Source organism: Labrus mixtus, chromosome 15 (genome assembly GCF_963584025.1).
Source record: "Labrus mixtus chromosome 15, fLabMix1.1, whole genome shotgun sequence".
NCBI lineage: Eukaryota > Metazoa > Chordata > Actinopteri > Labriformes > Labridae > Labrus > Labrus mixtus.
In genome coordinates this window covers 12,316,627-12,344,262 of record NC_083626.1, presented here as the reverse complement: position 1 = coordinate 12,344,262, position 27,636 = coordinate 12,316,627, and the positions used below count along the sequence as shown (strand labels likewise).

Below are 27,636 nucleotides of genomic sequence, written 5' to 3'. Positions count from 1 at the left end.
ATGTTATCTTATCTAAATGCTGAGGACTGTCAAAAACCATAAGGAATCATCTGAAACGTTGAAAAATGTAAAATGAAATAGCTTTTCATTCAACGAAAGTCCCAGGGAATCCTTTTTGCTGAGCTACACATGGATCAATAAACTTTATTTAGACACTGAATGACATAACCCAACAGAATCACATCCACAAGGATTTAAGACGGATATACCGTAGACATAGTATTGTTCAAATTGTGATGGGAACTGTATGTCCTATTTTTGTCACATGGCAATTATTTTTTGTTGAGATTTGTCCAGAGGAAAGAAATGCTTGAAAACAATCGGATGGAGTGTCCTTTTTAAAAATATGATGTTTAAAAGTCTAACTTAATCAGAAGTCACAGTAAAGTTTCACACTCATTATCTGTAAGGCCTAACATAGTCTAAACATCACAGCAGAGTTTAAATTCTATGTCCGTGGTACAGTAACAGGAGAGTCTTTATTAGACCTCTCAGTAGCTTGGCCTTGATAAGCTTTGTGGAATAATAATGAGTGCATCTGTTCTTTACACAGAAAGCCAGGTGATGTTTAGGTTTTGGTATAATAGTGGGGCAAGTGATTCCATTAGCATCCATGATGGGTCTCATGGGGTTACAGAAGACAGAAAACATGTATACTGGTTCTGCCTTTTTTTCCCTCTTTTTTTTTTTTTCTTTTAATCAGCCCAGTGTCTGTTTCCCCATGATGCAATGCAGAGGCTCTATTCCCAGTCTGCATGATGCTAAGGTCCATGTGCTTAGTTTGAGCGAGGCAGGCTAACCAGACCTGATAAAAGTGGCATTAAACCATCAGACTTTTCCCCTCTCACAGCTCCCACGTCCACGTTGTACAAATTACTGCTCAATTTGGCTGCAATCATGCTCTTAACATGGAGCTGGTTTGGAGAAGAGCTTTTCTAATTATGTGCAATCTGTAAAAGATTGTTGTTGTGATTACAGCACAGACATATGCCCTGGTGCAGAGTACATACAAACTAGAGACCGGCATGCTTAAAGCCCAAAAGAAACCACAGTTACGGTCTCTACTATGAAAGTTTGAAAGTAAAGTAATACATTGGAATACTTTTTCATAATTATTAATAAATACTGCCTAAGTAGCATTTTTTGCAAATACTATTTTTGTTTACTAAAAAAGATTTATCAAAGTTGTGCTTCTTAACTACAAAAAGCAGAGTATGATGCTTCATCAGGTTTCATGATTGGACACATTTTATTTCAGTCTGATTAAGAAAAACATGGAGACAAGATCACTAAATTCTTATCATAAATAAAGTTCAATAGCACAGCAATGGAATCCATTCTGTATGGAAGAGGATTAGGGCCACTGAAAAAAAAATGTTTGTGGTTCTGAATTTTTTTTTTTTTTTCATAATTCTGACTTTAATCTCATAATTCTGATTCTTTTCTCAGATTTCTGAGATTAAAGTCAGAGTTGGAAAAAAAAAAGTCAGAATCAAACATTTTTTTTTTACTGGCCCTAATCCTTTTCTGTAATTCTGGAGTTGATATTAAGTGACACATATGACGTTTTGGTTTGCTGCTGTTTTAATGCCTTGATACAGAAGGTGGAATGAGCCACCGCCACTTATTAAAAAAAAAAAAGTCAGTGGCTCCAGCTCGCCTTAGAAAAACTCCTCATCCGCCCAAACCGCCACACGTGCCCTTTTCCTGTCTCCACTTATTACACAGCCATGATCCTCTTACTAAGGCTTCCTCTCCAGTGGAATAGCATATGTTTCTTGTTAAGCCCAATTTCTTTTTCTCATCATTCAAGACAAGTATTTGCCAAGCCAAAAGCATTGAGAAAGCCTAACTTCTGCCATTCTTCTACCCCGCACCCCCCAACATGTCTCAGAATATTTCAAATCGCTGAGGTTTTAAATTAATTTGCTGCCACAACAAAAGAGCTCAGCATTTTAATAGCATTGTAAGTAATTTTAAGTTAATTCAGTAACCTTTGAAATAGAGTTCAGGCAGCCACTAAATTGTGGTTGCTGTTGACGAGCACAGAGGTCATGGAGAGGACTCGAGCTTATTCATCAAAGGATTAGTGGGATTTCATTTTGGAATTTTTCATCAAGTGACACACAGACTATGTCACTGATACACTTTGGAGGACTTAATGAACTTTTACTAAATTTGATAAGTACATTTTCGTCAACTTTATTCACATACTCATATGAGCACAAACTGTTATGTTCACAATTAAGCAAAAGTCTTCAAAAGAGAATCATCAGCGGCGTCTATTTGGAAGCTTTCAGAGGTACATTATGCAGCTAATTCCAGTGCACGGTAGGAGTTGTGAATTTAATTGTGTGTCAACAGGAAAGCTGCATAAAAAAACCATGAAAATAAATCTTCCTGCACGCAAAATATTTTTTTTCTGTAGATAGAAATAATCCAGATACGCTGTTGAACACAGGAGTGCAGCTCATTGTTAGTAACTGAGAGCCTACAGTGGTATTTAAACTTATTATCTCCACACATCTCCACATTATCTCCCTTTTTTCTCCCAGTACTGCTTCATAACCAACAACATAAATAAGTGGCTCCCCTCATGATATATTCAACAATATGAGAGTATGGCGGTGGTGTCACCTCCTTTTTAGTGTGAATCCCCCCCCCCCCCCCACACATTAAATGTAAGCTGTTATAGGGCCCAAAGGAGCTCAGTAGTCTATTTTCCAATGATGTTGTCAGCCATGTGGCTTGCACCCCTGAGAGGTGAAGGTAATCAGCCTTTTCATCTCTAGAGGAGGGGCAATGTTGAGGTCCGCGGCTGACTCCATATTTTCCTCAGCCGTCCTCTCTGTGTCAGAGTCTCAGTCGGTTCTACTTGTGTGGACCATCTCTCAAATGTATCAGATGTTTTTCTGAGTGTGTTTCTGTCTTAAGACTGAGTGAGTGTGTTTCTGTCTTAAGACTGCTAAAAGTCAGAGAACATATGGGAAGAGAAATGTTTGTCTTCAGTTTTCAAGAGATTTATAACACAATAATGCTGAGCTTAAAAGCCTGGAGATTTGTCTTTGATGTTTGTTAAATGACAAATGATTCTTTTTGGATAATGACTTGATTTTCATCATATTCTATTATCTGTTTAAAATCCTGAAGAAAAATTCATTAAACATCAACATCCCATTGCCATTCTCAGTTACACACATCATAAACTACTGAAGACTGGAGACTCATTTGAATTTAAATGCTCTTTTTAAAATGTGTTTATGTTGTTCTGATGACATTAATGAGCAGGAATCAGAACTAAGGCGTAAGATCAAAACCCAGTTTTAAGAAAAAGATCAAAACCCTAAATTCCCTCATTAGAGAACAAATTTCCTTCAAGGCTTTTGAAATCACTTTTCTTCTGAGGGCACATCCACGTTCACATTCCTTTTGTGTAGGTGTTGAAACAATTGCTCTCTTCTCTGCACCTCCCTAAAATAGCAGACGTACGGGGCTTGTAAGAAAATTAGTCAATTTAATTTCCTTGAGTAATGGAAATGTCATGCACCATTTAATAAAACTGTAAGAATAAAGTCTGCGTTTCACACATAGGAGATAGCCAGGGCCCCGTGGATTTGAAAGTTTGACAGTTGCCCCTTTTGATGTTTTCTCTGAGTTTTGTTTCTTTTTTTCTTGATGTGATTTTAAATTAATCTCAACAGCTTGGATGTAAATATGAAAATGAGACTTGTTTGGTCTCCCCCTGACAACTCGGAGCACTGCTGGCTGAGGTAACCGATATCTCTTTCCCCTTTAAACTGCAAATTATTTTACGTTTATGAGTTTGTCTCATCTTCAAGGTCAAAAATGTAATTTTTGCTCTTTCAAAGGGTTATAACCTTAAAAGAGAACCTCCATCCTTGCTGATTAATGAGAGTCTCCTGCATTTGATGTTTCAACTGTGACATTTTAAACTTTAAATATTTTATATGCATACCTATGAAAAAAAATGAAGATATGCATTCATGTGGAATAAACGGTATTGCAGAGAAGAAAGGCTGGGCTGGGTATCATTTTAATAGAACAGTTAGAGTGCAATGGTTTTTCTTGGTGATTTTTATTTGAGGTTTTTATGTGTGCGCAAGCTGATTTAAAGGCACACTAAATCATTGGGGATGGGGAGTAGTGGATTATGCATTTAATCAAGGAGTAGGCCTTGGGAGAGTGGCTGGCCGAGTCACTAGGGCATCAATGAGGGGTTGGCTCTAACATGGGGCCTATCCTCTTTGTTCCTTGCCATAATGGGCCATTTTCACATCATTTGTGAGGAAAAAAAGATAGAGCATGTGCGTCTGTACCAGCTGTGTTCCCACTGATCACTGAAACTGTGCCACTGTATGTGTTTAATAAAGAAAACTGCTATCATTAGGAGGTAATCCTTAAAGTCACTTGGACGTGATCTGCATTAGCAAGCTTTTACACTTACATTTCTGCTTTTAGGTCATCATATCTTCTTTTTTGTTGCATATTTTCCACAGGGTGCGGTCATTTAAATCACATTTTATTCCCAAAGATACTTTAACAATGAGTTGCATTCCTTAACAGTCTGATAGATTTGAGATGGAAGCAGAAAGAAAAGTATAATGCATTTAGCTTTTACAAGGCTGCCTGCTACCAAGGACTTCCCAGTAACCTTGTAGTTAATAGTTCAACTTAATGACACGTCTTTGATATTAATTAGATTATTTAAATTGATACATTCTGAGGCATACCAAGTTTTTGAGCACAGATCTGAGAAAGAAAGATAGGAATACAAAACATTTATGAAAATATACATTATACACAGCTACAAAACAAGCTGCCTTTGGTTGACAATGTAGTAGCATAAACAATAAGCACTCTAAATATGTTGCTACACCATTTTGAACACTTTATAAACGTATTGCTACACACTATTTACATTGTCTCTGCATTAGCCTGGCTTGCAACAAAAATAGACTAGCAGGATGAATTAAACCTGTGTACTTATTTACTTTGCCTATACTGTTACCATTCCACCTTTAGTCCCCCAAAGCATGGTGTGGCAGTCTCTGGTTACTTTGAGCTTTGTTTTTAGCCCAGATTTTGTAAACAGAAATTTGGGCAAAGTCTGTTTTGAAGATTGTCACCTTGCATAAAACAAGAGCGTTATCTACTCAGTGTAGGAAACATTAATCTCACCATAACCATAACAAACCCATCTGATTACATCACATGCAGATGCCACCTAAAAGACAGTTAAGTGGAAGTTTGCAAATAATAAAATAAAAAAAATAATTTTAGTGGATAAATAAGAATATCATAGATTTTTTTTATTGATAATTTTTGGTAATGCTTTGTAGTTATTTTTTACTTTATCTTTACTTTAAAAAACATTTTGTTGTCACAGTTTTACAATATGCAGACGGTCCCATGCTTTCTGTTTTATATCAGTATTATTGCAACACTTCTTGTATTTTATAGGAGATGTTAGCTATTGTATGTTGTGTAGGATTAATGCTTTTGGTAAAATTGACTTTAGACTTTTTAGAGCCAATAGAAACACTACCTGACACTGAACACATTTTAACACTGAATCAACTAACATCAATGTTCATATCACAAGTTGTTGAATACATTGTTCCATTGCACACTGTATGTTGTATACAATTGAGAACCCAGCTTTTGTGAAGCTAGTGCAGTAATTCAGAAGGACAGGATTTATGAACGGTTCATTTTACAGGTTTGGTGTTTTTTTTGTCATTGAGTAAAACATTGGCATGATGAGATTACTTGCAGAATTGAATAGGTTTCTCAACGTATTCTCAGTCATTGCTTTTGTTTTAGCCGTTGTTACTCTCACTGGATGTCCAGTCCTCTTGACTGACACAACCAATGCCGTTTGTCGAGGTAACTTGAAATGTGATGAGATACCACTTAAGCTTTTTCAGATACACTCTTTTTAAGTCCTGGAATACAATTATGAAATTGGAAACAATCCAAGTAACATCAAAAATGTTATCAAAGGGGTAATAAAACAGTGTGTAATTCTTATTTTCTGTATAGATTTTTTGTGGTACATTTCTCTTGTCAAACTGACGATGGAAATTGAGAGCTTTGCGAATTGCACCGTAGAGGTTCCACAAATCTGCAGTTTGTCTTGGTTGTGTCATCGGCCTTATCACAGTTAACACAGTGTTCCCCATGAAATTGAAAGACTCTGTCATTGGTTTTGTATTTAGACATGGATTGGTGCGTGACATAATGACATCTGTTTTTATTTGGTGATAGTGTACATTTTGTATGAGGTTGTATGCATGTTTATAATGTGTCTACAAAGTAGATTTTTGGCAAACTGAAGTTGAATGTTGTATTAAATATGGATGTCCTGTCAGCTTCAGGTAGGTTAGAGTCACTGTCTGCAAGATGTTCCCTTACTTTGGGTTCTTTGAAAATTAATATGTGTGCTGAATGCTTGATGACTTGCTTTCACACAGGCCAGGAAAGCTTAATGTTTAATTTAAAGTCACAGTTTACTTTGTATGTCAGAGCTGTGGAACCATCCCAGGTCTTTATCGTGATGAAGGCATGCAAATCAGGGATGAATAAAAAAAAATGGAAAAGAAACACCCTTGTTTTAGGTGCCAGCCTTATATAAGCACGGTAAAAATGGTCATGCTTGCATTGTCGGTTGGGCGGCATGTAAAGTCGTTGTGTTTTCAAAAGCTTTGTGTCCTACTTGCAGCTGTCATTTATTGCAGGATGATAAAAGCGTTTTTATTTAACATTAATTTGGTCAATTATGCAGCTTAATTTCTTAATAACCTCCACTGGTGTTGGCTGTGCATTTAGATAGGTGAAATATTTACCCAAAGTAGGATTTAAACAGGGACATGTTTTCTATAAGGGCATGGTTTGTTTTCTCCTCCTATTTGCTCCTGTGGGGGATTAATGCTGTCAATCACGTTGACTGGCACCTCTCAAATCACACCCTTGCAGCAAAGTGGCTGATTTTGTCAGGGAGAGAATGGCGTTATCGGTAGAACCTTGTTTGGAGACTCACAAAACCGCTAAACCCGCAATTCATGGGAGATCTGTTTACAATCTGCACCGGCCATTGACTGCTAAACAGCCCGCGCAGATCCATCCTGGGCCACTCGGAGGAGGAGAGGAGCAGAGCAATTACATCCTCAAACAGCAATCTGAGGCTAGGTCGGCAGGCAAACAGACATCAAGTACACACACAAACACTGACAAATTCAGACACAAGCAATACGTTTGCTCAAGACTTTGTGAAGTGTTGTCAAGCTTTGGGTATGAATATTTTCAGCCCAAAGTGTTGCACATGTACAGTGCAGTACAGTCTTTTGGGTGATATGAAGAGCTGAGTATCTAATTGTACTTCTCCTGATTCAAAAGCATCAAAAGAAACACAATCCTAATACATAAGACACTATTTTGCAGCCTAAATTAAAAACGAAACTTTTCGTGCTTATATACTCAGGTTTCAGTTCATTGTTGATTTAAGAAAGATATTTTGATTTCTCCATAAGCTTTTCTTGTGGAACTTAAACTTTAACAGGACCAAGCTCTCTTTTTCATTTAAACAGAGTTTTTCAAATGTGTCATGCTATCAAACCTAAACCAAACCATCAACCTCCAATCATCATGGAGCTTTAACAGCATGCATTATAGAGAATCTTAAATTTGCAAAGTTATTACGCACAATGACATAATGTAACACTTAATCTTCTATCTTTGATTATTAATTTGAGCTGGATTTCTTAGTGACAGTAGAACATCTTCATTAAATATGCTTCTATAGGGCATTTGTAATGGTATCTTCGAAGGATATTGGAGACCAGCCGACTAAACATTTAAACATCGTCACCCTCCCTAGTTGGCACCAGAATTACTAGTAGCTCCAACGCATTTTTATATTTTTAGGAGGGCTGTCAAGCATTGCATTTTTAAAGCGTGATAAATTCAATATATAGAATGTTTGAAATTCCCTTGTTTTTACGTTTCAAAACAGTTTTTGTTATGGTTTTATTTTGTATTTGTACTGTATTTAGCTTAGGGTACTTTACTTCCTGTTTGGATACAAAAAAAAAAAAATGACGGTATGAAAATAATTAAAAGAAGTAGAGAACGGTATAAAAATGAAATGTTTGATGTGCATATTACTTTTGATTTGTCAACTAAACTTGTCTGGGACTTTTTTTTTAAGTGAATGAGCCATTCAAAGGTGCAGCGGCTGTTGAAAGACACTGCAGTAGCAGCTACTATGCGCGGGATATAAAGTGTTAATGTTTAAAGCCATCATTTTGATATGTTTGTCCTCGATGCCCGTCAAGTATTGTCCTCAAACTCTTTCACAGCAACCTACACCTACAGCTGGAGCTGTAGACCCCGCTAAAGAACCTTCTCTTCTGTCTCTAGTGCCTGGATGTAAACAAGCACAGTGAATTAGCATCTTGTAGGAGCGGCATGGTCTGGCAGTATTTTGATGTAGAATATTTACATACAGTACAAATTATATGAAGGTTGTGTTGTGAGTAGTTTGCAAATGTTAATTTTGTATAAAATAATTAAGTAAGCCACCCCAGAAAAAAAAAAAAAAAAAAAATTAGCAGGTAGGGTGACTTTTTCACGGGGCCATTAGATCGAAGAATTGCAAATTTACAGAAAAAACCTAAGCTGCATTTTCTGTTTTTCTTAAATAACCATCTATGACCATAAATCTTATGATAGTAAAATATACTGCATATAGTCAGAGCCATTATAGTCACATACGCAATAGCGAAACAGCTTCTCAGGTACCAAATCTTGATCATAATGCACTTCTTTGAGCCAAGCAGATTTGCCTGCATCACAAAGCAAAGTTAAAAGCTATAAAGATATCACTATAAGATTAAAAGCATTAGAGGCGATGGCAGTGGATCATTTTATTTTGCCCAGCACGCTGCTAGTCAGCATCTTTTCTTTTTTTTGGTTGTTGTTAAAGGACATATGGCCTTTTAATCCAAAGAGGCTGATTGTTGTTTTTACAGCCCAGGAAGTGTTTCTCGATTGTGGTGCACTAAATCATCACTCCGCTCAATGCTATATAAAACGGCTAAAAGATCTCCAATGGGAAACATGCGGTACATGTGCGGACGAAAGCGGGTACATACTGTATGTCTGGCTGTGAATTTCTGACAATTCTGCTAAATGAAGGTAGCATTGCACAGGTAGAGTGAGTTTTTGGCATACCGACACAGAATCTATTTTCTCGTATTAGGCATTAGGAAGTGCTGGACCAGTGATAACTGTTTGTAATCATGCCTTAGACTGAATATACATTGGAGAGTGGAATGTTTACAGTATGTTGAAGAGATGCATTACAATAGGTGTCAGTCACGCTTTACGGTTCTCGAAATGTAAGCTCTCTTCTGTATATTGCCTTTGGCATTAAAGCTTGAGGATGATGCAAACCTCTAAGTATATTGCTTCATCCATTACAGGATTTTAATAGTTGAGTTACATTATTGATTTTATTTTACAGTGATAAATACATCACTGATTGAAGGATTGTCACGTCAGAGATGAATTGTATTTGTCTGGCTTTTTGATGAGTTGAAGTGAAGATGGGACATGTGAAAGCCATAAAATCTGTATATGTGACACTTAATGTGGACATTACAACTGTGCTACTAGAGCCATTACACAGTGTTGTTTAAAAAAAGTGCTAATGAGTAATCAGACGGAGGAACTATACAAAGACTTTTCACATGTTATATGTTGTACCACACATAAAGAAGTGCTACCAAAATATCAGAAGCAAAACTGTTAGCAGTGTACACATTTGAGTTAATATGTACTATAAATCATTTAGCTGATTTTTTTCACATCATACAGTAGTATTAATCTACCTTTTAACACAAACTGTAGAGGGTATCGGTGGTCTCATCATGCGAAAACAAGACAGGATGCATTGTACAGCAACCAGACAGGCTAATAAGTAACAAAATAAATACATCTAACCATGTGCATGAGAGAGTTTTTATCTGGAATTTGGTATTTAGAAGATTCAGTGTGAATGATGATATGTGACAATCAGTCACAGCAATTAGTGTTACTGTTAAGAAGCCTTTTTGTTTTCTCTCACCCATACAGAATGTCACAAATAAATCCTCACTTGCATTTGCATATTAATTGGATCTGAGACGTCAAGCATCTTTCATTAAGCAAAATGATCTGCATATTTGGAGACATAAAATAGTTTATTTCAATGTGGGGAAAGAAGTCATTGAAAATTGACCGCATATGGGATGTAAACTTTGGCTGATCCATTAACCCTTTACCCCCCGCAGCAGATTGAGACAAAGCGACAACAGGCTGATTAACAAAGGGATGATGTTTCACACACACACACACGCACACACGCACACCCACACACACGCGCGCACACACACACACACACACACACGCACACACACACACACACACACACACACACACACACACACACACACATACACACTTAAACACACAGTGTAAAGTCAGATGCAGAAAATAAAGTAGCGCTGAGATTAAATTCTTTTTATAAGGTTATTTGGCTTTTCTTCACAGTATTAGTAACATGGCGACTCATATTAAGAAATGTGTTGCATTTTCTCTTTAAGTGAATGAAACTTCATTTGAAGAGTAAAATGGAAAAATTGTGCATATATCTATATTTTTAAGCTTGGCTATAGTGTTGGTGCATTTATCAGACCTGTATTTGAATCAGCAGTTTTGTTTATCTTCTTTTCGGATTAGGCCCTGAGGGAACCCAACCCCATGATTATCAAAATCCCCTGTGTCATCTGCAGTTGTCTTTCAAAGTTATTCTCAATAGCTCCATCTCTGCTCTGCTAATTACTACAACAGCTAACTTCCCTTGAAAGCATCATTCAAACATAATGTCCCATTGTCTTTAGATTGTGTACTTCTAGTGATAAAATGCTCTTTCTCTTAGTGTGCTCTGTTCTTCAAAAGTAAATAAAATCCCAAGACAGTGAGAAATGCCAAGCAAAGGCGACAAGAGGGGAAAGATGTTGATTGTCTGAAATCTTGTGTGTCAGATACAACCTCGCTTTGTTTGCTGCATCTGTCGGCCATTCTAAAGGGAGAAGTGACATTGGTTGGTTCGATACCATTACGGCTCGCAGGCTGATAATGGAAAGGCTGTGTATCGCGGGGTCTACATAGTTAGGGGCTAGACTTGTGAATAATTTGATTAGGTTGCGGGGGAATATATCTGGAGGATTATGTAAATGGCGGTGCCCCCGTGCAGAATTCTTTTGAACTCTTCAGAACTCACATCTGCCGGGGTCGACAGCTAGACAGGACGGCTGCCTTCTTGTAGCCTGATTCCACTGTGTTGCAGGAAGGTGTTTAAAGGTCATTTTTAGTACAAACAGACTCGTCCTGAAAGACCTCTCTATTCAAAAGAACTTCAATTTATGTTTTGTTGATGCCCATGCAATTATCATTTTCTTTGAGTCAACAATAGCTGAGCTTAGGACAATTATTGTGGTATACTAATTAGCCAGACTGAGTGCGTGTGTGTCACCAGTAACCTCTCACAATCATTGAATATGTACACACTGGAATGGCTTTGACCTGTTTACAATATATTTAAGGTTATATCTGCCTCTCCCTCTGTGCTGTCTGATTATGAGATTTTTCCCCCAAGCCTTATTTGGTGTATTTCTGGGTGGGGATATGTTTGTGTTTAGCACTATGGCAACCAAAGTCAAGGTGACCAAGAGCATGTTGCACACATTAGATTACCAGAATAGAGGCAGGAGACAATGCAGTCAGCACAAAATAGCATTTATCTGCAGCCTGATTGTAGGGATTTCAGAGAGCGTCCCTAGGCTGGCTGTGGATCTGTTGTCTCGGTGAGTCTGACCACTCTGTGAGGAACCACTGCTTGTACAGTGACTTCTGTATGTGCTGTGTGCTCAGTCACAAACACCTTAACAAAAGTGGATGAGTGCACATTTTATTCTCATTTGAAGTTTTTAGTTGAAGCAAACTGTTTTTATCTTCCATGTATGAAAAATGTATTAGTGAAGTCTTTATCTTTTCTTTTAGAAGCTGATAGTTGCATTAATGGATGCTACCATAGGAAAAGGTCATTCTTATTTGTTTAGTCAAAAGTTTGAAAGAGAATAAAAATGCTTTCACTTCAATTGTACCACACGCTTTTGTTTTCTTTAAAGTGCATTTCAATTCCACTCACAGTAACTCCATTACACTGTGTCGGGGTTGTCCTGAGCTTATTTGATCAAACTCCAAAAAAAGCTGAAAGGCTCAGATATTAGCAGCTGGTTGGAAATCTGGTTGGCTCATAGCAGCACATGTTTAGTAACTCTAGCAACTTATGCTTGCTCGTGCGCTGTGGCTGCAGTTGTATGTTGGGGCCTTCAGAGATGAAGTGTTTGGGACTGCTCTGCTGAAACTGAGGCACTAGAGCCAACACAGTAAAAACGTAATCACTTTGGCAGGCCATGGAGTTGTGGGATTCAGTCTCGCTCAACAAAACATGAAAAAGAAAACAAGCTGATTTTTACAGTGCTTAACATCTTGGTTTATTGAAACTTCCTTCCACATGTGAACCCCCATACTGTGATGGATTTGTGAAATATGGTGAATGCCAGACTAGGTGCTTATGTGTGCACTGTGCGTTTCCTCTCTTAGGAAAGCTGAAGTCCTGAAATATTGACTTAAAATAAGCTTGACAAAACCTCCCACTTCCCTTCTTTGAAAATGTGTTTTTTTTTTTAATTCCCAGGAATGTATGCAGGGCAGTAAGCGGTTACTTCACCAACAGGAAGGATGATACAAGGACATACTGTAATTATGTTCAAAGATACAGTTTCAACCCAGTTTTTACTTGTTAAACTTAAGCAATCAGTTTTGGAATCTAAAAGAATCTTCTTTTGTGGTTGTCATGTGCTATTGAAAGAGTCTGCTTTGCCTCGGCTTGTGACCACTTGTTGAAGGGGTTGGGAGTGATTTAGCGAGGGCAGCTGGATAACAGAGATTTTATTTATCTATTCTGAGAGCCCTTTATTTTTGCAAGCAGTTCTCAGCTTGCAGTTGCTGCTTTCATGACTTTGTGGCAGATTTTATGAATTGTGTGAAACGAGTGTGACTAAAGGGAGGAACAGCTGAGAGCGTGAATGTGTGGAAAAAAGTGAAGAAAATGGAAATGGCAGAGATGTTAACCAGAGGGCAATCTGGATCTCTGGAAGTGCTGCTTAAAGTGCTAAATGCTGATTTCCTTTGGCTCTGTCAGGAGGGAAGGGAAGGGAGGGCAAAACATTCTACAAAGGTCAGGGACTGGGACATGGGAAATGTGTTTTCCAACTTCACGCAGGTTGGATTCATCTTCCCTCACTGATTTCCCTGTTAGAAATGAAATATTAAGATAAATTAGACACTCACTTTCGGAGGAGTTCAGGACACAAGAGTTGCTAGAAGGAGAAACTTTTTTTTAACACGGCTTAGTTATTCGTTGGTGTTTCTCACGGCTTTGTGAAACCTCTCAAGGCATCTGAATATGTGATTGTTCTGTGCTGCTACGTGTGAGGATAGATATGGAGGCATTATTACCCAGGAGAGGTCAGGGGTCAAGCATCACGCAAACCGGCTGCTTGGATCTCTGCATCAGAAATGTCACACTGTTGGCCCATGAAATACTCCTGTGTCTTGTCCAAATAATCAAGGAGTCCTTCAGCGTACAAATTTGAAAACTGATAAATAAACACCAGAGACTGAGATTAAGAGGGAGTATCACTGCAAGGAGCCCACAGTGCCAAAGTGAAGATTTTCTCCTCTTAATTATAGATCAACAGAGTGGTGTTTACAGGGCTCAGGAACAGGAATACCCAGTTGGTCTCATTCCGTTACCTTTAGTCTCAATTTTCTAGTTTCATAACAATGTTGTTTGACCTTCTACATAGGAACAGTTTGTTTTAACCTCATTCCTCTAAAAATGTAGGAAAACAATGGAACAGGCTGGGGTAGGAAGTCACATCTCACCGTATCAAAAACAGATTAGAAACTGAAGAAATGCATAAATGCATGGAAACAAAAAGCAGTGGCATTGAAAAAGCACATCAATATACATTTAACAGCATGTGATTGACAGAGAAACTAAGTATTATGAGTGTTTATGTGCTTGACTGTGCATATGTATATATAAAGCAGTAGCCTATAGGTGTTAATGAAAGTGGTAGTAGTAGGAGTGCAGGAAGTATTAGTCATGGTATTAGGAGAAGTTGTAGAGGTATTTCATTTATCTGATTAAACTGCCATTCTCTGAGAGTTCCTGCTCGCCTCCTGTTCGAATCTCTAAAGAGGGACAAAGTTAGAGTGAGCATTATCACACAAACTCAAAATAACTCAAGAATTCAGACAGTGCCTTATTAGGTCATGAATCCACAATGGGAAGGAAAGGAACAAAATATTTATTGACAGGCCAGTGTTCCTTTGAGTCCAGGCACAGGACAGCATAACCTGAGATAGAGCTGCTGTCTGTGCTTTACTGTGGATGTTTTTGAAATCAGTTTTACCCACTCTAGACTGGGTTTAGTTGTATAAGTTTAGTTAAAACCATGTGGGACTTACAATGTAGACACACAGAGACATCCTATCATTGCCTCAAGCATATCAAAGCACATTACGCTGCTGAATAATTAAATAATGAAATAACTAGTGAAGAACATTATTGATTTTTTTCTGCCACAAGTCTCTCTTATATAAGGACATTATGATCTGAAATCACCCTCTTACTACATAACTGTTAAAATAGCTGAACTAAGAAGACAAATGTGTTTTATGAGTTAGCTGTGAAATTGTGAATCAAACACTCTAGCATTGTCTATTTATAAGTCCAAGTGCCTGTATGTTCCACTGCATGCCTCACTTGTGTTTAGTTCTATTTCTGACCTGATTCTGTCCTTGAAAAGGACGAGAAAAACTGACAGTCTGTGGGTGTGTTTGTGCATGTGTGTGTGGCAGTTGGATAGGATAGGGTGTATGGCGTCACAAGTGCTTCAGTTCAGGAAAAGTGACACTTTGCCTAAAAGACTCTCCAGAGCAGTTAGATAAGGAATTTAGTGACTTTATCACAAATGCCTCTATTTAATTTAAAGGGGTGAGGCACTTAGGATCTGGCACCGGTCTTTCAGTCTAGTGATAAATTTGCAAGAAAGTGGAAAAGATCGGAGCCTGAGAGCAGATTAGCAGGATACAAATATAGAAGTGACATTATAGTGGGTATTAGTCAGGTGCTCCTCTGCACAAGTGGCTGTGTCCTGACAGCTCTGAGAATGAGGCCTGACTGCAGGCTGTTGGGACTGCTTCTGAACACTCTGTGGAAAGACTCACATTAGTAGTAAGACGGGTTTTCATTCTGTATGAGAATCTGATTTAATAGCTTTGTTTTACAAGGATCTCTTCATGGCTTTGAACATGGCTTATTTTTCTGTGCCATTATTGTGTTTGTTATTGGTTACAAAATTGGCAGAAATGTTGTTGCAGCCCAAACCAAAACTGAAAAAAGACCCCCATTGAATTGTTACATTGTTGTTCACACAGATACAAGCATACAGAAAAACACAAATGCCGTAGTTTATGTTACCTCAGAACTGGAATACCCTGGATAATATTTACTTACAAAGCATTGAACATTTTTTTTTAATTTACAGTCCAAATGTATTTTCTCTGTTCCATGTTCACACATTTCTAAAAACTAAGTAATCATTAATGTATATTAATAATCCTTGATTTTTTAGACCCTCTGTGGAGGGTTATCATTTGTTATCTATTTTGGCAAAGAAAGAAAATCTGACAAGTTAAACATTTTTGAGGCTTTAACAATCCGAGGTCAGAAGTTAGATCCTTTATGGTCTTGTTAGACCAAAAACGTTATATAGCTCCGACTTGATAAATTAATTGTTATGGCATGAGACAATTGCATATGCTCAACTCCAGCTCCCCGTGTCTCTAAATTATGCATTACAATTTTATTTTTAACACACATAAAGGACCACAACATGTGTATCAGGTTATGTCACATGCAATGGAGAAACAAGAGGCCGTCATTTCACAAGTATAAAATAAGACATTCAGATCGGTGCAGCTCGAGAAACCAGCAGGAGTCCCTGGTTCAGGAACAAGGACTTGATCCCCTTCTTGTCCTCTACTCCTCCATTTACAAAGCCATTCCAAGACTGAAAGGTGTTGAATATATACCCTGTGAATTTGACCTTAACCTACTATAGATTAATGTAAACAAAGGTTTCGTTATAGATAATAGTCTAATGAATCCTTGAAGATACATAATATTGTGCCATAAGTCCAAAAATGTCTTGAATGACATGATTTCCCATATGCAAAGAAATACAATAACCATAAACATAAAACATATAGACAATATACGCTCAAACACTAAAAAGCTAATATTGTTTGTTGTTTTTGATCTTGTCTGTGTCTTAACAGAAGTGTCTTGAACCTCACAACAGACGTTTGGTTCAGGCTTAAACACACATTGTTGTGTGTATTTTCAGATGCAAACATAGGTATAAAAAATGAGCTGATAGCTTTAATCTTCGAGTCATTTTTGAGGAGCTTTGCGTTGTGAGAATGAATCACATTCCTATAGGCTGTCTGTTTTTATGTATGCTCATGGAGTGTTATTGACTTAAGGCAGCAAGTTCACACCTGTTCTTTAGTGTTTTTCTTTTAAAGCCAACTCAAGAATGATATAGGTGAGGAAACACTGAGAGAAACAACATTCTACAAAGACATTGGTTACAGTTTCAAGTGAATACTTTTTATTTTAATACCAATGAGTTGATATGATCCTGTAAGCACTTTGCAACTGTAGTTTCCCAGTTTGTACTTTCCTCTCTTTATTAATCTAGATGTCACAAATATCCCCCAAATTTCTGATCACTTTACTCTAATCTTTTTTTTTATTTTACTTCCTTTTTTCCATTTTATCCCTCCTCCTTTCCCTCTTCCTCTCTCCCCTGCTTTTTTTTTTTTTGCAACAGTTGGTGTGTGTTCATCTTGGCAGTGATCCATAGTCTGTTTGATGTGGTTTCCAGAAGTCCTGAACTGGAGTCCCTGGCCACTTTTTCTGTCATCGGTAGACCTGCTGTCTCTTTAGCCTCCATTGACTCCTTTTAACCTCCTCCTACCTTCCTCACATTGAAGCAGCTGCTTTCCTTCCCGATGCACATTTCTGCATGGAAATGATCTGATTCACAGTATTTGGCATTAAACTGGATTTTGCTGTGTGCTGCATAAAATGTTTTGCTTTTGCAAATACACTTTTCTCTGTACTTAAGCCTACTCTTTATTACTCAACATCTTCCAGGCACTGTGTAAAAATATAGAAGGTTACTATTTCCCTGTTGTAAATATAAATTAGAGAGGCCTAAATTTATGATTCTATTTTTAAGTCATGAGTCACCAAAGAAACTGTAGTATGTGAAACTACATCAAACGTAATCAGCTCTGTTGAAACCATTTCTACCAGCTACCTCTACACATTGTAATTTGAGTGATAGAAAAGGGGGGTGGGGGGTTGAGCAAGCGAGATAGGAGCTTTGAAGAGGGCCTCATAGAGGACAGTCAGTGACCCTACATGGGCGCCTTTCCTGCATATACCAGCATGTCTAAAGGGAAACTGATAGGCAGGTGAAATATCTGCTACTTACAGAAAAGAGGCAGGGACTAGCGAGGGCAGACAGGACAGAATGGATATGGATTGGGTCACAAGGCTGACAAGGCCTTCCTAAGGAAATGAATATTCCTTGCAAAGTACACTTGGTGACACTTAGGTCTAAGGACAAAACACAAGAGCAAAGGAAATCCATTCCTCACATTTATTTGGCATACAAAGCACTGGATCGTGGATGTTCTTCATCACATTAAAGCTCACACACTGTGTTAGGCTTTTTATAGTGACATTACAACAAAATATCCTGTGTTGTTCTGACAGCATGTCTTGTAATTCCAGGTAGCAAATAAAGAAAAATCATTCTCAAAACTCTTCAATCTTCACTGTAGGTTTGAGGCTGAATAAAGAAGAAGTGAATAATCAATCAACTTTACGTGCTGTGAAGTGAAGATGTATCCACTTTCACCCCAGCAGCGGAGATACATATTATTATCGGTGGGACTTCCACTTTGTATCAGATGAAGGGGTTGTGATGGAGGGAGAACTAAACATGCCCAGGGGGCTGGAGTGAAACCGGTGTCTCATTTTCAGGGGCAAACAAAAACATACAGGGAGCAGACATGGCTGTCACATCTCCCTTAGCTCCCCTGTCACCCCGAGGGCAGCGGACAGGGGCAACCTCTGCGCTGTGGAGATTCCACTCAAATCTACATGTAGTCATGCAGTCATGTATGCAGACATACAAACATACACATTTAGTTACTCTACCCAGGCACAAATGCACAAACTTGTGCTGCATCAGTGAGGCTGTCAAACAGACCTGAGTAAATATAGCAGAAGAGCTCTGTGTTGTTACACTTCAGCATCCCTCCTTAGATCACCAGTTTGACCTTCCAAGCAGAAAAGTAGCAGATTTAGTCCACAAACCAGACTCCATTTTTAACTTTCCCAGATTGATCAGTGATTCTGCTGGCGCCGAGCAGCTGTATAGCTTTACATCAGCGAGGAGGAGGTTTAGCGGTTTTCAATAGTATTTCAGGATATCCTTGCTGCTGCTGCTGCAGTTTTTGGCAGACTAACAGCTGCCACCAGCATTAGTGTACAAGCAGACACTTCTTAATGTTCCCCAGCCCTGGCCTCATGTGTCACATGGATTCCATCCAACCTAACCCGGTTGCTTTCCGCATTGGCTGCATTGGTTGAAAGCAGTGTGAGACCAGCAATTTACAATATGCTTAAGATTATCCTTTCATTTTGGTTTAAGGTTAGTAACAATAATGTGACCAGTTCTAAGTGTTTGTGGCCTCTGCTTTCCCACAGAAGGCAAACAGAGTAGAGACACCTTTCTAATTATATGCGATTTATTATCACAGAGGAAAAGTGATTTATTACATTTTTTTTAACACACTCTAGACCAAGGGGAGTTAGTTACGTAGCCCTGTTGCTTATAATTTGACAACGCTGCCTTGAATTCACTCAGATGTAAAATTAATTCTTGCAGTTGTTTTCAATGGGACTTTCATGTTTGCCTTGCTCTCTGTTAAAATCTGAGAAAAATACAAATGATTGGGCTTGGCTCAGTAACTTCATTGTGCAGGGAAAAGAAAGCCAAACTGGACTGGGTTCAGTGGTTTCTAGGCCTTTTGAGGGTTTGTGTGTCAGGATTTATGTATTTAATTACACACTCATTCTACTAATGTAAGTGGAGAAAAAAGGAAAACAGATAAAAAGCCCCATCAAGCCTATAAGCTTGTAGTTTCCCTCTTACTGAAAGTTGGCCACCGCTGCAGTTTAGCTCCCCTTGAACTGGGCTAATACTTGTCTATTCCGATTAGGATTAGTATGTGTTGCATGGGCTCAGGGACCCAGGACTCGTAATCTAATAAATCAAGATAAAAAACTCTGAGATTGGTTTACAGAGGGCTCGGATTTACGATTGGCCATCTCAGAGAAACAGGGATTAACACAGCATTTGGTGCTGGAGCTACACCCCCCCCCCCCCCCCCCCCCCCCCCCCTCAATTCTGTGCATAGGGAGAAAGACAGACCAAGGCAGTGAGGGAGAGAGGAAGACTTAGAGAGAGGGGGGTGGAGGAGGAGGGCTGGCTAGGGCTTTATATTGCCTAACAGACAGCAAGTTAAACTCGCAGTGACAAGGTCAGGTTAGTCCTTGTACAAAAGGCTTTGTTCCATAGGCAGATTAAAGGTCTCTTTGACAGTTTTTACACTTTTGGATCATGTTGAACATGTTAGGAGTTAATCCTGTCTGTGAGAAGAAGAGGCCCTGCTGCTACATAAGAGAGAGATAGGTGCAGAGAACAATCGGCACAATTTGCTGAATTTCAAAGATTCAAACAGATAATAATCCCAAAATAGACGGTGAGACGTTTTTTTTTAATGTGTTTCTGTGACAGAAAGGCTAGATGATGAATGCATTTTGTATCCCCTGCTCTTTTGATTAATTTATGAAAATAATGCACCAGCATCAGCATCAGGCACCAACAGTTTTAAAAGCCAAAAACAAAGATCAGCTCTGAAATCTGTTTATCATCTATTGTCTGCTATCGGCCTGTATTACAGCAGCCTTCATTGTCTGCCTCGGCCAGACACAACACGTGATTACATGACTGTGCGATGTGAAGACAGTCCCTATAACTTCTCTGAAATGATACTCAACTGATCATTTAAGAATACTCAGTATGACTTTTCACGATACTTTTCACTGTTAATGGAGTAACGCTGAGCCTAGCTGATCTAAGTGTTGGACTTCTGTTTTAAGGAAAGCTGTTCATGTTCAAAAACAGTGATTTCATAGTCATTTTAAATGAAGGAACTAACATCAATTAGTTCATTGTTGATAATCTTTTAAAACATGTCTTAGCTGGAGAGATGCCTGGAAGGACTGATTATCTGTTCTGTTGAAGTAAAAATGTTACCTTGTCTCAGGAGAGTTAGAAGCCTAAAACCTACCGTGGACCTTGGCCAGTTCTTTTTAATTAAAATGTAGTTCAACATGAAGATTCTTAAGATTTTTCAGATGTAGAAAGACATTCTAATCATCTTAGTAAATGGACTTGGACTGCGCTTTTCTAGTCTTCAGACTACTCAAAGCTGCTTTTACACTACTACAAATTCATCCATTCTCACCACATTAACACTCTGCTGGCTATGACATGTGGCTGCAGGAGCTAAGGATCAAACCCCCAATCTTATGTTTGATGGACGATTGACTCTACCACTGATCCGCAGCTGGCCCTGTGTCAGAGTCAACAGTTAGTTGGTTTATGCTTATAACATGACAATAAAACTATAAAAAAATATATAAGTGCTTTTGTCTTCCATCAAGATCCAAACATGACTCTGATATGTATGTACATCCAGAGAATCTCTGTGCATGCGGATGACTTGTTGTTTTCTCTCTGCCCTGTCATATAATACAGAAATGAGACTTTTTCTACTTTCATACACAACTCTGAGTACTTACAATGTCAGTAACTCTAACTCACCTTACTAAAACAACATAATGTTTAACTTCATTATGTCACCTTTAACTTTGTTCAGTTAATAAGTATCATGTGAAAAAATTCTGAGATAATTATGTCCAATGTTTTAACACCCGACAGATATACAGTATATTTGTTATTATTATTATTATGAGTGTTATTATTTATCTATGTTCAGTATCTAACAGAGCACAAGTAAGTGAACAGAGTTACAGGGCGTTCTCTTCTCTGACTATATCCAGACTATATTTATATTGAAAAATCGTTTACTTTTCAGTCATCTATCTGGTGCAGCTCCTTTTCTGCTAAGCGTTTTCTGAGAAACAGGACTAAAATATCTCTTCACCTGAAATTTGAGCTCTTTCTATTTTCTCACTCAAGCCGGGGTTTCACATAAAGTTTAACATATCAAAAGTGGAATGTTCTTTCATCTGCTTGCCTGTCTTGTTAAGCAATATCAAACACAGGAAATTCTTTCTACATCCGCACATAAAGGTGGAGAAATCCTAGCAACATATCCCAGCTCATGCAAAAGCGGCCTTTCCTTTCTTTCTTGGGGAACTGTTAGCAATATCACCAGGCAATTAGCAAGGAAAGGAGAGAGAAATGGAGAAGCCAATTACTTCTGCGAGTTAGCTAAAGGCCATTTTAAACTGTGTGCCCATGACATAATAATGTTTATGGTAAATATTATAGTTGGAGACAGTGAGTGCATGGCGTGAGAGGCAAGGAAAAAAAGGCATCAATCTCAGATCGAGAATAATTTATTAAGATCTGAGATGTGGCAATTACGTGGAAAGGACCAAAAAGAAAAAAAAAAGAAGACGCCAACTCTCCAGGAACCGCATACATGATTGCAATCTTGATTAAATCCCCCTGGATCTAATGAGTTGATTTTCTGCTGTTAATATTGCATTGGCTGATGATGGATTCGTTAAGATAATGGAACGAAGCTAAAATATAAATGACTCCCTGTCAAGGAGCAGATTTTCGTCATTTTCCGTCTGACACCTCCGCCGTGGGGATTTGGTGAGGCCTTTTTGTGTTTAGAACCATCAGGATCTGGAATACTAATTGCTCATGTGTGGATGCTTCTAATGCCTCCCCTCTTCTCTACACCCCCCAACCCCTCCCTATCGCCTTGGTTAATATCTCCTCCACATCTCGACGCAGAAACAAAGAGACAAACACAGCTTTCTTTCTTCAATGCTGCTACAAGTACATGTGTTTTCACTACAATACAACTATTACATGAACTGAACGCTGAACTTTATTTGGATAGAAGAAACAACTCATTTCCACCCTGTTTGACACCCCTGGTTTAGCTATCAAAACACGGAAAAGGGTCAGATATTTAACAGAACTCTATGTGACACCAAAACTGCCAACAAAAAGGAAAACATGTCAGCAATAGCCCTCTAATATTGACCTGTGCTTTTGAGATAAATAAATAATGTGCTCTCTCTTTGTTGCTGTACCGAGCAGCTGGGCTGGTCGCTCTCAGTTTTAAATGGTCTGTCACTTAGGTCAACTGGAGGAGTAAAATGTCCGATGCATAGAATATTGATCTCATATCACACGTTAACCAGCACTACATGCGTCATTTTTCTCTCAAGTGTGGCGGCGAACATAATGCAAAAAGCATTTGTAATAATCCTGAGATACATTATACTTAGCACATGCTGAGATAATGTGTGTCAATTGAGTCAGCTGTGGAGTTTTGTTCATCACAAAGAAAGTCAGTATTATCAAGTTTAAACAACTTTTAATGTCAAAAATAAAATGAGGCATTATAAACTTGTAACTAAAGATTGCATTAAGACATTTTAGGCATCGTTTGATGTTATCTTCCCCGATGTTTCTGTCATCATCTTGTTAAGTTTCATGCCTCCCCTGATCCTTCTTTTGTGTTCATTCTAATATTGTTCCTTTTTCTGTGTGATATTGCTGAGGGAGCCCTCTGATTGGGCCGTCCCATAGGGCCCTTTCTTCTTGGTGTCACTTTTTGTGTCCTTTAACATGGTTTTACTAAAAAGTGTTTTTTAATCAATCAAGAAGCAGGCAGAAAATAGGCTTTGTCATGGCTTGGCCTGGGGTCGTGTGATGCCTGCTCTGCCTGGTGACAGGTCTTCAAAAGGGATAAAAAGGAATATTTTGGGGGGAAAACGGGGGTTTCCATGGCACTGGCACTTGTTGCACATGGATCACCATTCTTTGGTTCTGCATGGGACTGAGGTTTCAAAGGGCTGGACAACAAAAATTAGGCGAGGAGGGGACAGCGGGACTGTGGAGGTAGCTGCCCTCAAGCCCCCAAGTCTGTCCTCTCCTAGGGGGAAAGAAAGAATAGGAGCCAGAACTGACAGCATGAAAAGGGGCCTACTAGGTGCTGTCAAATATGCATGAGTAAATGGTCAGTTTCTAACCCTGCAGTGTGTTCACAAGGCTAGACTGAAACGTAGACTAGAAGAAACAGAGAACAGACTTACTCAATGAGAAGTATATTGTTGTTGTGGCTTCCACTTCATGTAATTAAAGGTTGTTTCATGTAGAATGAGGTCACGTTAACGTGTGAGTTTATGTGTGGGAAATAAAACCCGGAAACTTAGACAATAGATTGGCAGACGCACCAGCAAACGGGGTTATTATATAAAACTTCTGTACAGCTAAGAGCCTGTTTGTTTGTTCCTGTTGTTTAAATGAGTAATTATTGAGACAGTATTTTAAAATGTATCAGCTAAACATGTTTACTCACTTCAAGTTTGAAAGAACTCTTCTGTATGTGGACCTGGTTTGCTTTAACTGTGTTTATTGCCTTGATATATGTGTGCTTGCTTGCAGTCAAACATTTCACACATGAATGGCTTTGAGCTATTTTCACTTCTGTTAAAATGTTGTTCATAGTGATTACCTTGGAGCGCCACCTTAAATTCCTCTGACAATTACACATTCTTCTGTCTTTGGGAAATGGCATTGTGAGGTCAAGGTTTTTGCGCGTCAGGAGTCCTTGAAGCAATTTGCAATAATTTCCATAGCATCATCACTGCCAGCTTCAATAACAAACAAGGTTACACACATGAGCTCGTCACACACAGCCACAATCAGAGCCTAACATGTTTCAGTGTTGAAGGGCTTCAGCCTGTTCATACTTGGATAAAAGCAGTCAAAAATTCCTGAAGCACATAAAGCCACATAAAGCTTAACTGAAAAAAATAAAATAATTGAGACCTGAGAAAATTGTTGTATTTCCCTTTCATGCTAATGATAGCTGATAATGTTCAAATCTCAAAATACAGGCATGGATGTAGCTGCAAATTACTATAACTTCTAAGTATCTCTGTGTTTCTTTCTTTCTTTGGTTCCTTCATTTCCCAACAATGTGCTGCCAGCCTGTTTAAAAGGTTAAGGCAGTCGGGATATGTTCCTTGATGGGATTTTATCATGCTAGGCATGCTCTGTTTCCTGATGAATATATTAAAATTATTACTGTGCAAACAGAGTTTCTAATTACTGACCTGCTTGCCATTGTACTGTGCATTCTGTATGCCCCCCTTCTTCTCCATGCCTTGTTTATTTATCTGCACCAGTGAATACAGAATAGTCTATGCAATGTCATTTCCATCCACATGAAAATGATTTTGAAAATGCCAATCTTGCCTATTATACAGTGTAATTACTTGTCTGCTTTTTGATTTTATCATATCTTCAGCCAGTGGGAAGATACTTTGAGAGGCTAAACATCTTAGCGGAGCTTGTCAGCTGATGATTTGCAATGAATAAAGTCCCCCACTTTGCAAAGGAAAGTGCTTTCTGCCACATGTACAAAGAAAATGAATACATTTTATTGAGGGGTTTACTAAATGTGCTCAAGGCTTCTCTTGAGTTTCAGTCATGTGTCAGGTGTTGGTATAGGCTGAAGGGCATACCTGAGTAGGTGAGATCGCTGTTGCTTAGACCTCAATTACCTTTTTGGGGGTTGATACCTATGAGCCTTCAGTCAGAAACTGGCATCAGGTCTGCAGACAACACTAAGTCTCACAGAATCAATTCTCAAAAAGGAATCAAAGAAGGTATGTGAAATATGGGCAGATGGAACAACGTTGATGCATTCTTACATCAGGAATGAGAATTTACCTGTTACCTTTGTTTTCACTCACCAGGTTTTTCAACTTTCAAGGCCAGAAACATCATTTGTTGAGTACATTTTGATCATCCCTGTCGCACCTCTGACGTGTGTAGTTATCATGAGTGGGTGCATATGTATATGTTTTGCAGTGATGAAAGTGTCACAGATTTTACTGGAGTATCTGCACTACATCATGGGAAAGGGCAACCCTGTTGTTTACTTGTCTGCCTGCAATGTTGCACAGGGGGTTGATCAGGGGAGTTGATAGGAGCTGCAATTTAAAAAGAGGACACTGCAGGCTTGAACAAAAACAATTAAAGGAAAATGAAAGACGGCCCCCAAGGGTTAAAAATAGAAAAATTATCAACATGCATACTGGAATCCACTACACCCCACCCCCTATCCCACCTCCCGCACCAGAAACCCCCCCCTCAGCCCCCCCTCAAACTTACTGGGCCTGCATTGTTATGTATGATCAGATCTGCCAGTTCTTCCTCTAAGCTCCTTGTCACATTTTGACTTAATGAAGTGCAACTTAGAAGGGAATTGGGTTCATCATGCTAGTCGCACGATGCTCCCTTGTTGTAGCAAACAGGAGTGGCATGGGACCGAAGCGCTACAGCGCGAGTCGTTATCATTCCGGTCAGTCTGTTTAACACAAAATTAAACAAAGAACTAATTAGTGCCTCATGAATTAATAACTGCACTGTTGCCGAGAAGAAGTTAGGTTGCTGAGGGGAGATATAAAATAAGTAGGAAGATCAGGTTGGAATTATTATTACTTTTTCTGGGATGCATGGGCTCTCAAGGTTAGGAAACTTTTGAGAGGATTTAAGAGTGACTCAACTGGTTCTGCTAAAGTCAGTTTCTGTCCTGATGTAACTCTGCGTCTGGGTTAATGGATGTCATACAGGACAATGCACTTTCTGCACATAGAAGAAAGAGTTGTAATTGCCAACTTTATATATTTAAGCAATGTGTACGATTTTATTACAGCAGAAAAAAGGAACCAGTTCTATGTATTCTCTTCAGTTACCTGCCTCAACAATACTGTATGTAACTTTTCCACCTTAAAATAGTATATTTAAAGGTCTAAGATAAGTAGTTCAGTACCTTTCAACAGGGAGAATGGCATCTCTTCCATGTCAGCACTGCCCGAGCGCCTGTTTACTGCACGAGGTCATCTCGCGGGAAGTGCATACTGCGTTACGGCTCTAGTTCACACACCCAGCCTACAGTTACTAAAAGAAACCAGTTAGCCCGTCTCGGTACTGTTTGCTACAATGGCTGAGGCTAATCCTACTTATAATATTTATAACAGATTGTGGCGTAAGGTTAGACTGTATCCTTATGGGTGTCATGGTTGTCTCATGTTTAGCAGCTTTACTGGAGACAGATTGTCATGTAACCCAAGTTATGTCTCAAGGTTGCAAACAAATAATTAAAAAATAAATCCAACCAAAAAGTTTTCTCTTTCCTTGTTGAACTCTAAAGTTAACTTTGTATGTTTGGAACCTTACAAACCTATCTTAACCAGCATAGTAAATTACCCTCTCCAATGTAGCCATTTAGCCACAACCCATAGATGTCATGGCAACTGTTAAATATCCAAACACATACTCCATAAGCAAACAGTTTGCAAACAATTGGCTGTCGACATGGTTTGTTTGGCTTCTCGAAACGTCTTTGCCGGATTTGCATCCTCCGCTTGTAAACAAATGCACGTTGTCGAAGAGGGGTAGGTGTAACGTTTATGGTGCCAAAGTGAATTCCTACATATTGTTGCTTTAACTCATTAGTTCCCAACCTGGGGTCCAAGCCTCCATAGGGAGGGAGGGCGCAAAGCTCCGTATTCTCTGAGCTTGTCAAAATGAGACTTGCACATATAAGTAAAAATCATGCATGATAAAACACTTGCTGGATAGTTTCTACAAAGGTCTTATGGTAAGAACGTGTGTTGGCATCTTCTGTTGGGACTTTAGCAATGAAAACACTTAGAATGAATGTTGACTTTTGAGAGCAATGTATTTTTTTTCGTGTGGGTCCTTGTGGGTTGGGAACCACTGCTTTAAGTTATGGTCTGAATAGAAGCAGTGTTCAGTTCAGATATTTTTAATCTCATGTCATTTAATTTAAGCCACCAAGGATTCCTGGAAAACAAATGATTTTATTTGTTTTATCTTGGAAGACTTTGAGACTCAGCCAAGAAGTAGGAAGCTGCTTTCTTATATCTCACTAAATCAGATTTTTTGATTACTGCCTATGAGGAAATTATTCAATTCT

At 38.7% G+C, this 27,636-nt stretch overlaps 1 long non-coding RNA gene across 1 annotated transcript in view; it reads left to right on the top strand.

Annotated features, from left to right (window-relative positions):
- The window catches only part of LOC132989393 (uncharacterized), an 83,087-nt gene that overhangs the window by 54,806 nt on the left and 645 nt on the right, over positions 1 to 27,636 (top strand). The window lies entirely within an intron of this gene.